General features: G+C 38.4%; 1 pseudogene; it reads left to right on the top strand.

Moving 5' to 3' along the window:
* Nucleotides 1-14,966, top strand: part of LOC121883460 — an 81,807-nt pseudogene extending 66,841 nt beyond the window's left edge.
* The last annotated feature ends 763 nt before the right edge of the window (nucleotides 14,967-15,729 follow it).

Raw genomic sequence — 15,729 nt, 5'->3', positions numbered from 1 at the left:
AATAAACTATACACTAGCTATATATGATTATTCATGAAGGCATGCAGGGTAATATGTATAGAAATAGTGATTAGCTGTGGGAGCATTTGTAGGTGTTAGCATTAAGCTTCAAACAGCAGGTTCACTACAGGACCAGCACACAATCACTGCCTGTCCCTCCACATCTCTGCTGTCTTTTTCTTTCTATCTGTCTGTCTCTCTCACTGTCATTTCTCATCTGTCTCTATCCTTCCATCTCACCCTCCCTCGCTCTTTCCCATCTGTCTCTGTCTGTGCCCATCATTACCTTGCTCTTTTTGCATCTCTGACTTTTTTTTCTCTCTTCTCACTCACGGTCTTCACTGCTCTCTTGCCATATTTCTTTCTCTCTTTTATGCCTTTGCTCTCTATCTAGAAATAATTATACACCATATGAGGTCTGTTCTGTCTGCCAACACCCACACAGGGCAAATGCAATCACACGCACACACGCACCACATACAGTGAGTTGGATGGGCAATCTGTGGTTGACTTTCAGATCACCTACAGTAGTGAAAACCTGGCATTGCAGACATCCACCAGGAGCACCAGCCAACAGTTTGGAGTTTGTTATTACTTCAAAATATAAAAGGAGGAAACACAATGTCACCCAAACAATCTGGTGCACTGATATTAGCTGTGTAAATGTCAGTGCACAGCTAAATGACTAGGGTTCTAGCTCTGTCATAGCAGGAGGCAGGAAGTCAAGATGCTTGCCAACTTGCTAAGCTGAAGTGTCTATAACAGTTTATGTTCACTGTTTGTCTTCCAGGCTTGTATGAATGAATTAATGCACTCCTGTTAACAGTTAAGCTTCTAACCAAGCACCTTGGAAGTACTGAGCCTGTTTGCCAGAAAATAAACTCAGCATTAATAGTGATGGCTGAAATCCCAGAATCAGATCAACAACTAAATCTAACCAACTGAACCTCCACTTGTAACTGTGTGAGATATGCTGCTAACAGTGAAAACATAACCTTCATTTTCATTGCAGGAGGGTGTAAAACAGTGCAGCATGAATGGTTTATAATGGCATAGGCAGACAATTTTATGACAACTACTGTATACCTGTACATGTTCGAGGCTGAATCAAAGATTAAAGAAAGGAGATGATGTGATCTTCTTGGGAAAGTTTAAAAAGAATCCAGAGCAGGTTGAACCCTTGGCTTTTGTCTTAAAGGGAGATTTTTTATACACATTCACTGAAAGTTTTGGTATAGGCATCTGACATCATAACAGTATAAATATAACAGAAAATCACAATAAGCAGAATATTTTCCCTTTAAAAACACCTCACAAACACATAGATCTAAACATCCTCCAACAACACGTCTTTTTTAGACATCTGAACAAACGATTTTTCTTGGTAGGCCACTCTCCTAGTTTAATCTTTTTAGCTACGCTAGCAGATTGGCTTTATGGCAAGTCTGTCATCCTGTTACTTTGGTCCAGGGTGAAATATCACAACAACTTTTAGATGGATTTCTATGAAATTGGTATATTACATATTTATATTGGTATATTATATTATATACATCCATGGTTCCCAGAGGAGAAATCCTAATGACTCTGGTGATCCTCTTACTTTCCTCTACCACCACCATGAGGTTGACCTTGGGAGTGAAATGTCTCAACATCTACTTGATGGATTGGCACTAAATTTTGTACAGAAATTCATGTTCCACTCAGGATGAATTGTAATAACTTTGGTGATCCTCTGACTTTTCATTTAGCACCATCATCAGGTCAAAATTAAAATGTGTCCAATATTTTATGACCAAATACCAGCAAAATTAATGAGATTCCCATCAGCCTCAGCTGTACTTTGTGTTTAGTGCTAATTAGCAAATGTAAGCAAGCTAGTATGCTAAACTAAGATGAACAACCTGATAAAATTCAGCATGTTAGCATTGTCATTGTTAGCATATTAGCATGCTGATACCAACATATATCTCAAAGTCCAGAGAGCACAGCCTCACAGACCCACTAGCATGCTGGGTACTGTAGTTTTCAGTGAATGTTACGCAAAGAGAAGGAAATAGTGCATTTGTTGGAGACTACTTTACAGTGGATACATTTTTGGCACTGAACTGAGAAGGTTTTGGTCCTTTCATGGAATTTGTTGACAAGAAAAAAAAAAGAAAATATTGCCAGCATTATACCTAAACAAACTAAAACCTAAAATAAAAAGTTAACAGCAGCAATCAAGAGAGAAACATGAGATATCTGCCACAGAAGGTGCCATCTTGCCTCGATGAAGGACCCAGAAGTTGTATTCCCTCTCTTGTAGTGGATGGTGGCCACCTCCACCTCTGTCCACGGAACATGGAGAAGCACTGATTAACACTTCCATCCAAGTCTTGGACAGCAAACAAGCCAACCGCCCAAAATGTTGAATGAACAATAGCAGTTCTTTCCTCAATTTCTTCATGTTTCTCCTCCTCCCCTCTTGGTCTCTCTCTCTCTGCAGGTTTAATGCTTGTTTTGCTTTACTGAACACAATGATTCTAATCCTCCTTCTGTTAGTCTCAGCTCCTCTCTCTCTCTCTCCTCCTCCTCCTCCTCCTCCTCCTCCCCCCATCTCTTATCCTCGTCCTTCATTTCTTTTTATCTCCTTCCCTCACACTGACATGAGACTTTTTCAGTTATGAATTGTTATATTTTCACACATTTCACTAGTTTGTATACCTGTTAAAAGTGTTGTTGTTTTTTTTCTCCCATTTTTTTCTTCCACTGTCATCTTCCCGCTTCATCTCTCTGTTTTTCAATTATTTTTTTACCAGAAAGCTTAAAAAGTGAACAGAATAGAGACAGATGTGCAGGGATGAAGGTAGGAGATTAAAGCAAGAAAGGAGAAAACAAAGGAGGTAACAGATTGGAGGAAGAGAGGGAGCAGAGCATGAAAAGGAGAGAGGAGGCAGAGGAAGGTTGGAGACAGTAAAGTTTAAGTAAAAAAGGGGGAATAGAGGTAGGGAGGAGAAAGAGAAGAAAAGGTGGAGAAGTAGGAGGGGGAACAAAAAAAACAACAAATCAAATGTTCAGAGGGAGTGAAGAAACACATGCACAAGCCTCTGGCACACTGAGCTGTGTGTGTGTGTTTGTTTCAGGTCTTATCTGCATGTATTTTGCTTAAGAGAAAGAGCAGAGTGGAATGGTTATGTACATGCACGCTCACACACACACACACACACACACACACACACACACAGTAAACACAGGCCTAGCTGGTGTTAGAGAGATTTTGCCATTGAATAATTCATTTTGGTATTTGTTGAATTTTAATGTTTATAGATGAATTTAATGTTTATAGATGAATTGATAATCAAGATTTAAAGCCCTCCAGAAGATCTTTATAAGCATTTCACTAGTTTGCCTTCAGATATCAAAAAAAATATACACTAATCTTAAAGGAATATATGCACTTATGTGCTGGACTGGAAGCAGGTGTAAACAGCCAGCCTGGCTGTGTCCAAACGTAACCAAACCCACCCACACTTCACCAATCAACTCATTATATGTTGTTTGTTTAATCTGGACTATTTATTGGCCGAATTAAACAAACAGGATACAATGTGTTTTTAACTGCCATAAATATTATTTATGTCATTGTTGATGTTTTGTTACATATTTCATTTTTATGATTTATTTTCCTGGATACTGGTCTGTGTAACACCATTGTGTAGGAACTTAAGAGAAGTATGCTAAACTCCGCTTAGAAGTATTTAAGTTTAAGAAGAGCAACATCGCATTGCCTGTTAAAGATTAATGTTTCAGTTTCAAGAACTATATTTGTGGAAGACTACATTTTTGTTCTTTCAAGACTTTAATTCAGTCTAATGGACTCATTCCCTCTCCATTTTGTGCAGCCAGTGAGGTATGTTAATTTACATGTTTGTGTTGCGTCATGCATGTGAGTTTACAGTCTGTAAAATTATTTATTTGAACAATTTGACGGTGGCTTATGGCGATTTATGACGATGATGAGGAGGAGAATAAAGCTATCTGTAACTGAAGAACTGTGGTCCTGTGTATTTCCTGGAGGGAGTGATAGTGTTAATTGGAGAGCTGTACCTGTTTCCCACAGTTTCTCAGTAAGAGAAACTAAGTAAAAGGACAGGTTCAAAATTTTTCAAGTCTGTCTTAAAACAATAGTCAGGTGCCCAAATGAACATTGAAATAGGTTTTTCTTGCTGTAATCATTCCTCCTGTTCATACTGACCATTAGAAGATCCCTTCATAATGCACTTACAATGTAAGTGATGGGGGCCAAAATCCACAGTCCTCCTTCTGTGCAAAAATGTATTTTTAAGTTTGCCTGAAGCTACTATGAAGCTTCAACCATCCAAATGAGTCAAATCAAGTAGATATCTTTCAACGTTACAGTCCTTTTAGTGCCAAAGTCCCTCTTTTTGTTACTATACCTCTACTGCAGCTCAACAGGGAAACACTGTCCGTGGAAACACAAAGAGGGACTTTGATGCTAAAAAGACTTAAATGTGGCAGATATCCACTTGATATGATTAACTCAGACTGCCAAAGCCTCATATAAACTTCAGATCAACTTTTAAATACATTTTTGTACAAAATGACTGGATGGACACACTATGAATTTTGGCCTCTTTCACTTACACTGAAAGCACATTTGAAGGGGATATTTTAATAGCCAGTATGAACAGGAGGAATGATTACAGTGAGGAAAACCTCTTTTACTGTACATATGGGCACCTGACAGTTGTTTTAAGACAAACTTGAAAAATTGTGAACCTGTCCTTTAACTGGGTGCTAGCTCCAGCTACATACTGACTGTACAATTTTCTCATCAAACTCTAAAAAGCAAGAAAGCCAATATGTACATTTCCCATAATGTTGAACTACTCTTTTAAGCTTCAAAATGCTACTTTAAAACTTAGGGCAAACTACAGCATAAATCAGTGAGTTAGCTACAATTATTTCTCAAATAAAAGCTAGTATTGAAATAATGAAACATTGTTAGTGTTTTTCATGAGCAAATAAAACTAATAAAGTCTGCTTAGCAATAAAGGCTGGGTGATAAAAAACAATATTGTGGACAGGTTGAATTACCTCTATTTTACTTTGATACATACTTTGACCACATGCTAAATTGGATTGGATTATTTTCTTTTTGGATTGGATTATTTTATTTCGAACATGTTAAAATAACAAAATAAAATATATTGGCAACGAAACAGACAAAACAAAAAAACCCCAAAATAACAGCAAACTTTCAGTAAGCCACACAAATAATAACCTTTCAGTGTTCGAACAGGGCATAGGATGAAGTAGAGAACTTTTCTAGTCCTACCCCTTTTTTTAATTAATTAATTAATTTATTATTTGTTTTACTCTATTGATCAAGCCAAAGCTGGTAAAAACATTCAATACAACACAAGAGAATAAATATAACTTGCATAGAAACAATAACAACAAACAAAAACAACACAGGACAAAAAGACACTCTGTACCAAATGATATTATTCCAGTCAACTTATATGTTTTTTCATTCTATATCTGTTCAATATGTTATTTTTAAAGATTTGTTTAAACTTAATGTTGTACATGTTTTCATTTCTTCGCTACAGTTGTTCCATAGATTAACTCCCTTTGTTGTGATACAATGAAGTTCTGCATTAGTCCTCACTAATTGTTTTTTGAGCATACATATTCCTCTGAAATTATATTTACTTTCCCTCATTTGAAACAACCTGTGGATACTGTTTGATAACTGCTGATTTTTTACTCTGTACATGATTTGAATAGTTTTAAAATCAAAGTCCTTAAATTTCAGTGCATTTAGTTAGATGAAGAGTTGGTTTGTTGGTTCTCTGTAAGTGGTTTTATTTACGATTCTCATGGCTCTTTTTTCGAGGATGAAGATTGGATCTGTGTTTGTTTGTATGTATTCTCCCACACTTCCACACAGTAGGTAATGTATGGGAGTATGAGGGAACAGTACAAGGTGTATAGTGATGGTTGATTTAGGACATCTTTGACTTTATATAATATTGCAGTTGGCTTTGATATTTTTGCTAATAATTTATGTGTGGCTTCCAACATTATTTATTGTCTATTATTACTCCAAGAAATTTCAGACACTCTTTCGATTTGTACATCATTTATCATGAGTTTCTTGCATGAGTTAGCTGAACAATTCCCAAGTATTATACATTTTGTTTTGCTTAAATTTAGTTTTAGTTTATTTGACTCAAACCAACTCTTCAGTTTCTTCAATTCATTTCCTACTGTATCCAAAAGTTGTTGCAAGTTATCCCCACAGCGGAGTAAATTTGTATCATCCGCAAATACAATTGTTTTTAGTGTTCTGGAAACCTCACATACATTATTAATGTACAAAATAAACAGCAATGGTCCCAACACTGAGCCTTGGGGAACCCCACACTTAACCTAGTTGCGATTTCACATAATTAATTTGCACATGTTGACGCCTATTCTCTAGGTAACTGGTTAGCCAAGAAAGTGCTACTCCTCTGATTCCATATTTTTGAAGTTTCATTAGTAATAAGTCGTGGTCAACTGTATCAAATGCTTTTTTCAGATCTAGAAATACTCCTACAGCATATTCTTTATTTTCTATAGTAGTTGTTATGTCCTCCACAAATTCCATGAGTGCATATGAAGTAGTCCTATTGTTTCTAAATCCATATTGTTGATCACACAGTATATTATGTTTTGTGATAAAGTCATCTAATCTCTATTTTTTCCAGTATTTTTGAGAATTGTGAAAGCAAAGAAACAGGTCTGTAATTTGAGAGTATGTGTCTATCTCCAGCCTTATATATGGATATTACTTTAGCCGTTTTCATTTTACTTGGAAAAACACCAGTTTTCAGAGATTGGTTGTATATATATGTAATGGGTTTCACCACACAATCAATTATACTTTTGACCAGTGACATATCAATGTCATTCCAGTCTGTAGACTTCTTACTCTGAAATTCTTTAACAATGTCAATAATTTCTTTTTCATCTGTTCCCTTTAAAAACATTGATTCTTTTACATGGACATTTTTACTTTCCACTTCATTTCCACCGCCAGTGTTTGCAATCTCCCCTGCCAAACCAGGACCAACACCAACAAAAAATTCATTAAATTCATTTGCAACTAAGGTCATATCATTAATAGTTTTATTAGTTTTGGTTAGGAAGTGGTTTGGGTATCCTGTTTCCCCAGTTCTATTTCTAATAATGTTATTCAGTACCTTCCATGTATTTTTTTATGTTATTTTTGTTGTCCTCTGGTAAATTACTGTAGTAATCCGTTTTACTGCTTCTCATAATTCTTGTCAGTTTGTTTTTATATATCTTATATTTGTGTTCCACTTCTTTTGTTCTCTTCTTTAAAAAGTCTTTATATAATTAATTTTTCTTCTTACATGCGTTTAATATCCCCTTAGTTACTTGAGGCTTTTCAGAAGCTTTCTGTTTTACTGCAGTCTTTACTAGAGGACAGTTTTTTTCATCAAGAGAGGTTGTTATGGACAAAAATGCGTCATAAGCTTCGTCTACATCTTCCACATAGACTTTGTTCCAGTCTTGTATCATAATATTTTTTAAAAGAATTAATTGTCCCTTCTGTTTTTTGTCTAATTATTTTGTAAGTTGTCACATCTTTACTTGTCCTTGTACCGCTCTGAGTGACCACAAACACTGGCAGATAGTCACTTGTGTCATTTATGATTAGTCCACTTATTACTTTCCTATCAATTACATTAGTAAATATATTATCAATTAATGTAGCACTGTGTGTTGTTATTCTGGTTGGGCATGTAATTGAAGGGTATAGGCTCATACTGTACATTGAATTGATGAATTCTGTAGTGGTACTGTGTTCTAGTGGGTTGAATAAATCAATATTGAAGTCCCCACAAACAAAAGCATTTTCTTGTTATTTATGTTCTCATACATTCCAGACAGCTTATCCCTAAATGTATCAATACATGATCCCGGAGTTCTGTATACACAACTTATTTGTATGTTTTTTGATTTCTCTATTTCTATTTCCACTGTGGTGCATTTCATGATATTGTCTACTACTTGTGACATGCTTTTAATGGATTTACTTTTATAGTTTTTGTCAATGTATAAGGCAACTCCTCCACCCTTTTTTTGATTTCTATTTGTAAAATACATCTCATATCCCTCTATGTCAACCATGGCAGTTTGTTCCTCATTAAGCCAAGTCTCAGAGATTGCTATTGCAGTGAATTGCCTGTTCAGTTGTGTTAGGCAATGATTGATCTTAGAAAGGTTTGAATTCAGGCTCCTACTATTGAAATGTATGATAGATATTACTCCATTCATTTTTAAATTTCTGTTAAACTGTTCTTCAGTGTAGTATTCACAATGGCTCTGCGTGTTGATGTAGAAATTGTTCTCAGGATTAATATTATTTTCCATGTCATATGTTCAGTGAATTCAAGGGTTTTCAGTCCAAGTGTTTCATATTCAGATATCAGTTCTTGTTGTTGATCAGTATCTCCAGTTGGAGATAAATGACATTTGTCATAGCTTGTCATGAGTTGTGATTGTCATGGTTTGCAGATTGATTACCTTTACTGATATCCCTAGGGTTGTCATCTCAGATACTTGTCCAGCTCTGTAATGTCTTTGATGGCCAGCACTTTGGCCTCCTCTGGTGGTCTGTTTAGTTGTATGAATACTTTACAGTTAGATGTCCATGTTGATTGAATCATGTTTTGTTTCCTCAAGAAGCGTGCCTGTCTGGTGATGTCAGCATTTTTCTTCGTCAGGTGCTCATTGAGATACGCATTAGTTCCCTTCAGCTTTCTCCCCTGCTTGAGCAGTGCTGTTTTTTGTTTTTTGCTCACAAATCGAATTATTATGGCAGGTTTCACGCTTTTCTTTTTTGGGGGGAGAGGATAACATGCCTCAATATCTCTGCTGTCCACTTTTATCCCCTTGCTGTCGAGGAAGGCGATCACCTGCTGTTCGAGGGAGTCCAGATCAGGCTCGGTGGGCTCTCCATCCGCCACCACAGCCCTGGCGTATGACCAGGGCCTAGTTTCCAAGCCGCTGACAATAAGATCGTTCATCCTGGAATATGGTATATAGGTCTGCCACACGGCCCTCCAACATGATTATTTTTTTATCCTTTTCAACATTTTGTTTTTTTCAATTCCTTTATTTCTCCCATCAAGTCCATTATCAGTTTCTGTTGAGATATTTGCAATCTCTTCTGACATAAAGTTTAGAGACTTCTTTATGTCTTCAACTTCCTCCTCTGTAATTGAGCTTACCTTCTTTGGTCCCATCTTGTCGGCCCAGTGCAATACACGTGTGAAGTCCAAAATAGAGTTTCAACCATTGCTAGGTTACCAGCAGCAACAAGGGTCGAGCTGGTATACAGCCAGGCTAGGCTAGCTAGTCACGGCTAGCTAGTGGCTCGCCAGCCTCTTCTGTCCAAGGACCGAGTTCTAAGCTAGGCTAGCTCGCCGGTTTACCGACCTCGGTCTTTCAAGTCCGTGGTCTTAAATCGTCCTCTCAGTCCAGGCGTTGGTCAAATCCAAGATATAGCAATAAAGTAATCCAAGATCCGAATTCCTAAAACAGTTGTTTATGTGAAACAGTCAAAAACCGGGGGACACGAAGTACAGACACACAGTAACACAGCAACCGGAAGTAAAACAGCTGGCATAGATTTACATTTCCACAGCACAAATGCCATCAATACAACAACATGACATATAAGTATGACATGACTTTGTTGTTGTACTGATGGAATTAGTGTCTGTGGAAATGTACATCATACTGAATTTATCAAGACAACAGATATACATGGAGGAAGTCCAGATTAGCTTGCATCAGATCAGAAAACAAGAAGGTGTTTTACTCAAGAATTATGAAAATAATAAACAGGAGCATTTAGAAATAATGTAATAATAATAATAATACTAAATGTCTGTTTCTACTTCTCTCTGTAATTGAGGTAAATAAAATCCCACTATTTGAGAATTTATATGAGACATCATTATATGGTTTTTGTATGTGTTGATGTTAAGCTGAGTCCTACAGTGCAGTGTGACCTTAGTGTCTCTGGTCAACCTGACACAAAAATGATAGGAGAGGTGAGGAGAGGGAGTCAGCGGGAGAACATGCAAGGGTAGGAAATGCAGGACATGAGAGGAGAATGAAAGATGATAGGGGTATTCAAGACAAGGAAGGGAAAGGAAATCAAAGTGAGGAAGTGGGAGAGAAGGGAGGAAGACTAATAAAAGGAGGGAGAGGTGAGGAAGAGTGGAAGAAAGAGAAGAACAAGTAGAGGAGAAATGAGGCAGAAAGATGGAGAAGAAGACTGTGATGGTAAAAGGAGGAGACAGGGTTTTCAGTCCTCCTACATGCCCATCAAAGCAGCTAAAGCCACACACACACACACACACACACACACACACAGACACACACACACACACACAGTGAGAGAGGCTTAGGATTTTTCTGAGGCCCATTTAGTGTGATCTGCTTTCACATAACAGCACATCACTGCCTCTCTCACTGTGTCTCTCCCTTCCCTCCTCTCTCCGTCTCTACACATCTAATCATGTCTCTCTCTATCATTCCCCTCATCTCTCCCTCTCCCTCCCGCTCTCTCTTTCTCTCTCTTCACAAGCAAGATCATCATGCCTCCATCTCACTCTCTCCTCCTCAGATTCTGTCAGTCTCTCCTGTGCTACCTCATAGACTGTTGTTCATTTGCAATGTACAGCCTGAAGCCAGTTTGAACCACTCTGTGGTGACTCGATCCTTCACACATGGGTGGTAATTTGACAATCTGAGACTCTAGATCAGTGCTTGAAATGGACTGGTGCTCAGTACTGGTATGTCTGATTTTGGCCCACGCCAGTACCTATACTTCTTGGTGTGAAATGCAATCTCCTGGTGGACACAGGTATGCAAGTCTCTGAAGTCAATAAAAGCTTAAATAAACAAAAATGAAAAATAAGCAATTGGATTGGTGGATTAAACATTGTCTGAAACCTCCTCCCCCCACACTTTCTCACTGAGGGGTGGGGGGGGGGCAATCACTATGCTCACCTTACGCAGTGATTGGCAAGGTGTGTAGAGGTGTGAAAGCTGTTAGGATTTGAAAGTCGCTCTCAAAAGTGCTCTTTATTCATTCTTCACACAACTACCACTGTTACTTTTCAACAAAGTGCAACATCATGAATGCTCTGAAGGAGAGACAGTGTGAAAGTGTCATTACCTCCAATTCATTCTCATATCACCCCTCTATGATGGCAGGCTTGTACTCCACCTTCAAGTGTGGTCATTGAGAAAAGGTTGTCTTTGGTCAGACAACACATTGTACAAACCGATCCATTTCAAGCATGCCCCTGTTTTAAAAATGGGAGATGAAGGCAGGAGATTTGGTTTTAATAATTTAATGACTAGCTTTGTGAGACAAGAGTGAAATATTTTGGAAATGCATTGTACAATAATACACAGAGACTAACAATGTGAAGTGGACCAGCACTAGCAAACAAGCCAGTCAACAACTTTTTTTGTTCCATTTCAAGTACAGCTTTGGGCTTATCATAGGTCATGTAACACTAGCCTGCAGTGTGCTCAGCCAATTAGAAGTCCCAATAAAAATGACACAATAAGTCGTAATGTCAATCACCCAAAAACTAGTTATGTTTGAGTGACAGATGCCATCTAGCGGCCATACTAATTGTGTCCTGGAGCAGTAGTGCAGTTCAGATGATGTATATATATGTGGACAGATTTGCTCATTCAGAGGAGGAGGGGTGGATGGAGGCATAAACCCAACAGTGGACTTTGCCAGAGGACGCCACTGTTAGTTTCCTGTTACCAGCCGTGAGTCGGGACAGTTTTTAAAAAAGCGTAACTACGATAGTCCCCTAACCATAGCCTCATGGTTATTACTGTTGCCATGACAACAAAGGTAACCTGACTTTAAGGAAGTAGTAACTTAAACCCACACCACATGGTTCTCTAACCTTAACAAAGTGATCATTTTAACCCAAACAATGATCTTTCCCTTAATCTAACCAAGTGGTTTTTGTTCCTAAACCCAACCAGACCTTAACCACAGCATTGTCACACCATAAAATATGATGATTTTTTTAACAGTGGTTTCTAACAATTAAAGCACAGACAAATTATGCCCTGCCGATTACTGCCAATAGGGGCACCAGATTAGAAAACAGTCCTATGTGCCGTTCTGAAGTCACATGGTCAAATCACGCATTTGGTCGTTTAATTTAGAGTAGCCATTCTCAACCAGTGGACTGCAGCCCACAGGTGGGCCTCAGAGTGCCATCTAGTGGGCTGCAAAGCAGTGGTACTGCTAAATAGTTAAAAAAAAAAAACATTTTTTTGGTAATTTACAAAATTAGTTATTTTTATATCTAAATGTGCTCAAGAATCCACATAAATAAAAAACATCAAATTAAAATGCATAATTTTAATGACCAGTTACGAATATCCAGTCATCATTAGGTAGAGACAAACGTGTTTTGCCCAAGCGGCAACCACCAGGGCTGAAAAATGAAGCAAATGCGGAAGTGCCAAAAACTGCAGTTTCTTGAATGGCCACTTGTGGCTGGCTCCAAAAGCGAGTCAATCCCCATAGACCCTCATGTTAAAATGCCCAACAGCACAAGCAGAAACAGCAGAAATAAACATGTTTACAGCCTGGTACACAAAACACTTTTGGTCTCTATAGCTAATTTCCCCTTTCATGACAACTGTACGGGGGGGTGAATTTTTTTATAACTCACCCGTTTGAATTTTATCAAGCCGTAAAGATAATGAGGGACATGGCTGCTCTGAGTGACAGGTCCACCAGCTGCTAGGTGGCTTGTTTCAGCCATTCGGCCCGTCTCTTTTCCCATTTTTGATTAGCTGGGAGTTAGGCAGAGTCACACACTGCCAAGATGGCGACGGCCGGAGCAGCTCACTTTGAGCTTCAAAACTTCTCGTCAGAGACCAACGGGTGACGTCATGGTAACTACATCCATATTTTCATACAGTCTATGGTTTTGCCACTGTTAGCTAACTTGCTTTCTCTGTGGATCCTGTTTCAGAAGACACTGTGTTGGAAAATGAACTGATGGAACTATCAGCAGGCAGAAGCCTGTAGCTTCAGCTCACACAAGTTGACCTTGCTTCATTCTGGATACTGCCTGCCAGTCAATATCCCTCAAATCGGGCAATCAAATTTCTGTTGCTTTTCACCACCACCTATTTATGTGAGTCAAGGTTTTCCATTGTGGATGTGACAAAATCAAAGGCAAGGAACAAAATGAAAGCAACTTAGAATGCTACTCTGCCTGTCAGCCTCTCACCCATCCCACCACGACTTGATCTCATTATTTCCCAGAAGCAAGCCTCTCACTGAGGGTAAGCAGAATATTTATTTTGGTAATTACAGCTGACAGTGGCATAACAAATATTTACAGCTCAGTTTTTTTGTCATGTTATGTTTATAAATGTTTATTTGGGAAGGTGGTCCTCGGAAAATTTTTAACAATCAGAAGTGGGCCTTAAGTTACAAAAGGTTGAGAACCCCTGATTTAGAGGGCTTGTTGGTAATACTAGTCTGATGTCTGTTGCTATGAATGAAGCTAATGAAGAAATAACTTGCCATTCGAAATTCCTGAAAAATGAAAATGTAATTTAGGATTTTTTATAAAACCAGAAGTGACGTCACACTGTCTTGGAAAAGGAGAACATTACAGTAACAAGCAAATTATAATAACACACTAATATTGCACAGATGTAATAATTGTCAAAAATGTTATATATATTTTAAACATTATAAAATATCAAATGGATACAAAATTACAGCCCAAAGAGTATATATATACACATAATTGACATTAAAGGAACTGCATTAAGCTGGTTTAAGTCCTATTTATCAGACCGATTTCAGTTTGTACATGTTAATGATGAATCCTCTGTGAAGGCAAGGGTTAGACGCAGAGTTCCACAAGGTTCTGTACTTGGACCAATTCTATTCACCCTGTATATGCTTCCTTTAGGTAATATTATTAGGAAACACTCCATAAATTTTGATTGTTATGCAGATGACACCCAATTATATTTATCAATGAAGCCAGATGAAACCAATCAGTTAAACAAATTCCAAGCATGCCTTAAGGACATAAAGACCTGGATGACCTGCAATTTTCTACTACTAAATTCAGATAAAACTGAGGTTATTGTGCTTGGCCCTAAACACCTTAGAAACATATTGTCTAATGATATAGCTACTCTGGATGGCATTACCTTGGCCTCCAGCACCACCGTAAAGAATCTGGGAGTTATCTTTGATCAGGATATGTCCTTTAACTCCAATATAAATCAAATCTCAAGGACTGCCTTTTTTCACTTACGTAATATCGCAAAAATCAGGCACATCCTGTCCCTAAAAGATGCAGAAGATGCAAAAACTAGTTCACGCATTTGTTACTTCTAGGCTGGATTATTGCAATACCTTATTATCAGGCTGCCCTAACAAGTCTCTAAAGACTCTCCAGCTGGTCCAGAATGCAGCTGCACTTGTATTGACTAAAACTAGAAAAAGAGATCACATTTCTCCCATTTTAGCTTCACTACATTGGCTTCCTGTAAAATCTAGAATAGAATTTAAAATCCTTCTCCTAACTTACAAAGCCCTTAATGGTCAGGCACCATCATATCTTGAAGAGCTCATAATACCGTATTATCCCACTAGAACACTGCGCTCCCAGAATGCAGGCTTACCGGTGGTCCCTACAGTCTTTAAAAGTAGAATGGGAGGCAGAGCCTTCAGCTATCAGGCTCCTCTTCTATGGAACCATCTACCAGATTCGGTCCGGGGTGCAGACACCCTCTCTATGTTTAAGAGTAGGCTTAAAACTTTCCTTTTTGATAAAGCTTATAGTTAGGGCCAACCAGGCTCGCCTTGGATCAGCCCTTAGTTATGCTGCTACAGGCCTAGACTGCTGGGGGACTTCCCATGATGCACTGAGCTCCTCTCTCCTCCTCCTCCTCTCCATCTGTATGCATTCATGTAACATCAATGCATGTCAATAACTTTGCTTCTTCCCCGGAGTTTTTTGTGCTTTCTCATCTCAAAGGAAACCCTGGGTTCTGGGCCGAGCCTTCGCGGTCCTTCACAGTCCTGATGGCATCCTTCCCTGGCTATTGATACTTATACTTATTGTTATTGTTATGATTGTTGTTCTTCTGTCCCCCCTCCCCCTTTCCCTCTCTCTTTCTCTCTCTCTCAATCCAACCGGTCAAAGCAGATGGCCGCCCACCAAGAGCCGGGTTCTGCTTGAGGTTTCTACCCGTTAAAGGGGAGTTTTTCCTTACCGCTGTCGCCAAGTGCTTGCTCATGGGGGAATTGTTGGGTATCTGTAAATTAAAGAGTACGGTCTTGACCTGCTCTATGTGAAAAGTGCCCTGAGATGACTTTTGTTGTGATATGGCGCTATAAATAAAAATTGATTGATTGATTGACACCTATTGACAAGGGCAGTGATAAACAGAAGAATAAAACTACAAAACCACTACATGGTGAAGAATGTTAAACAAATCACACGAAACTGAATTTGCACACGGCAGTAGTTTAGTAGTTGCTATATAATTGCATGGAGTTGCTTGTCAGTTTTCAACATAAATCAACAAACATGGCCTAGGCTACAA

This window comes from Thunnus maccoyii, chromosome 18 (assembly GCF_910596095.1).
Source record: "Thunnus maccoyii chromosome 18, fThuMac1.1, whole genome shotgun sequence".
Taxonomy (NCBI): domain Eukaryota; kingdom Metazoa; phylum Chordata; class Actinopteri; order Scombriformes; family Scombridae; genus Thunnus; species Thunnus maccoyii.
The sequence above is the reverse complement of the archived record's forward strand: the minus strand, read 5'-3'. Positions and strand labels throughout refer to the sequence as shown.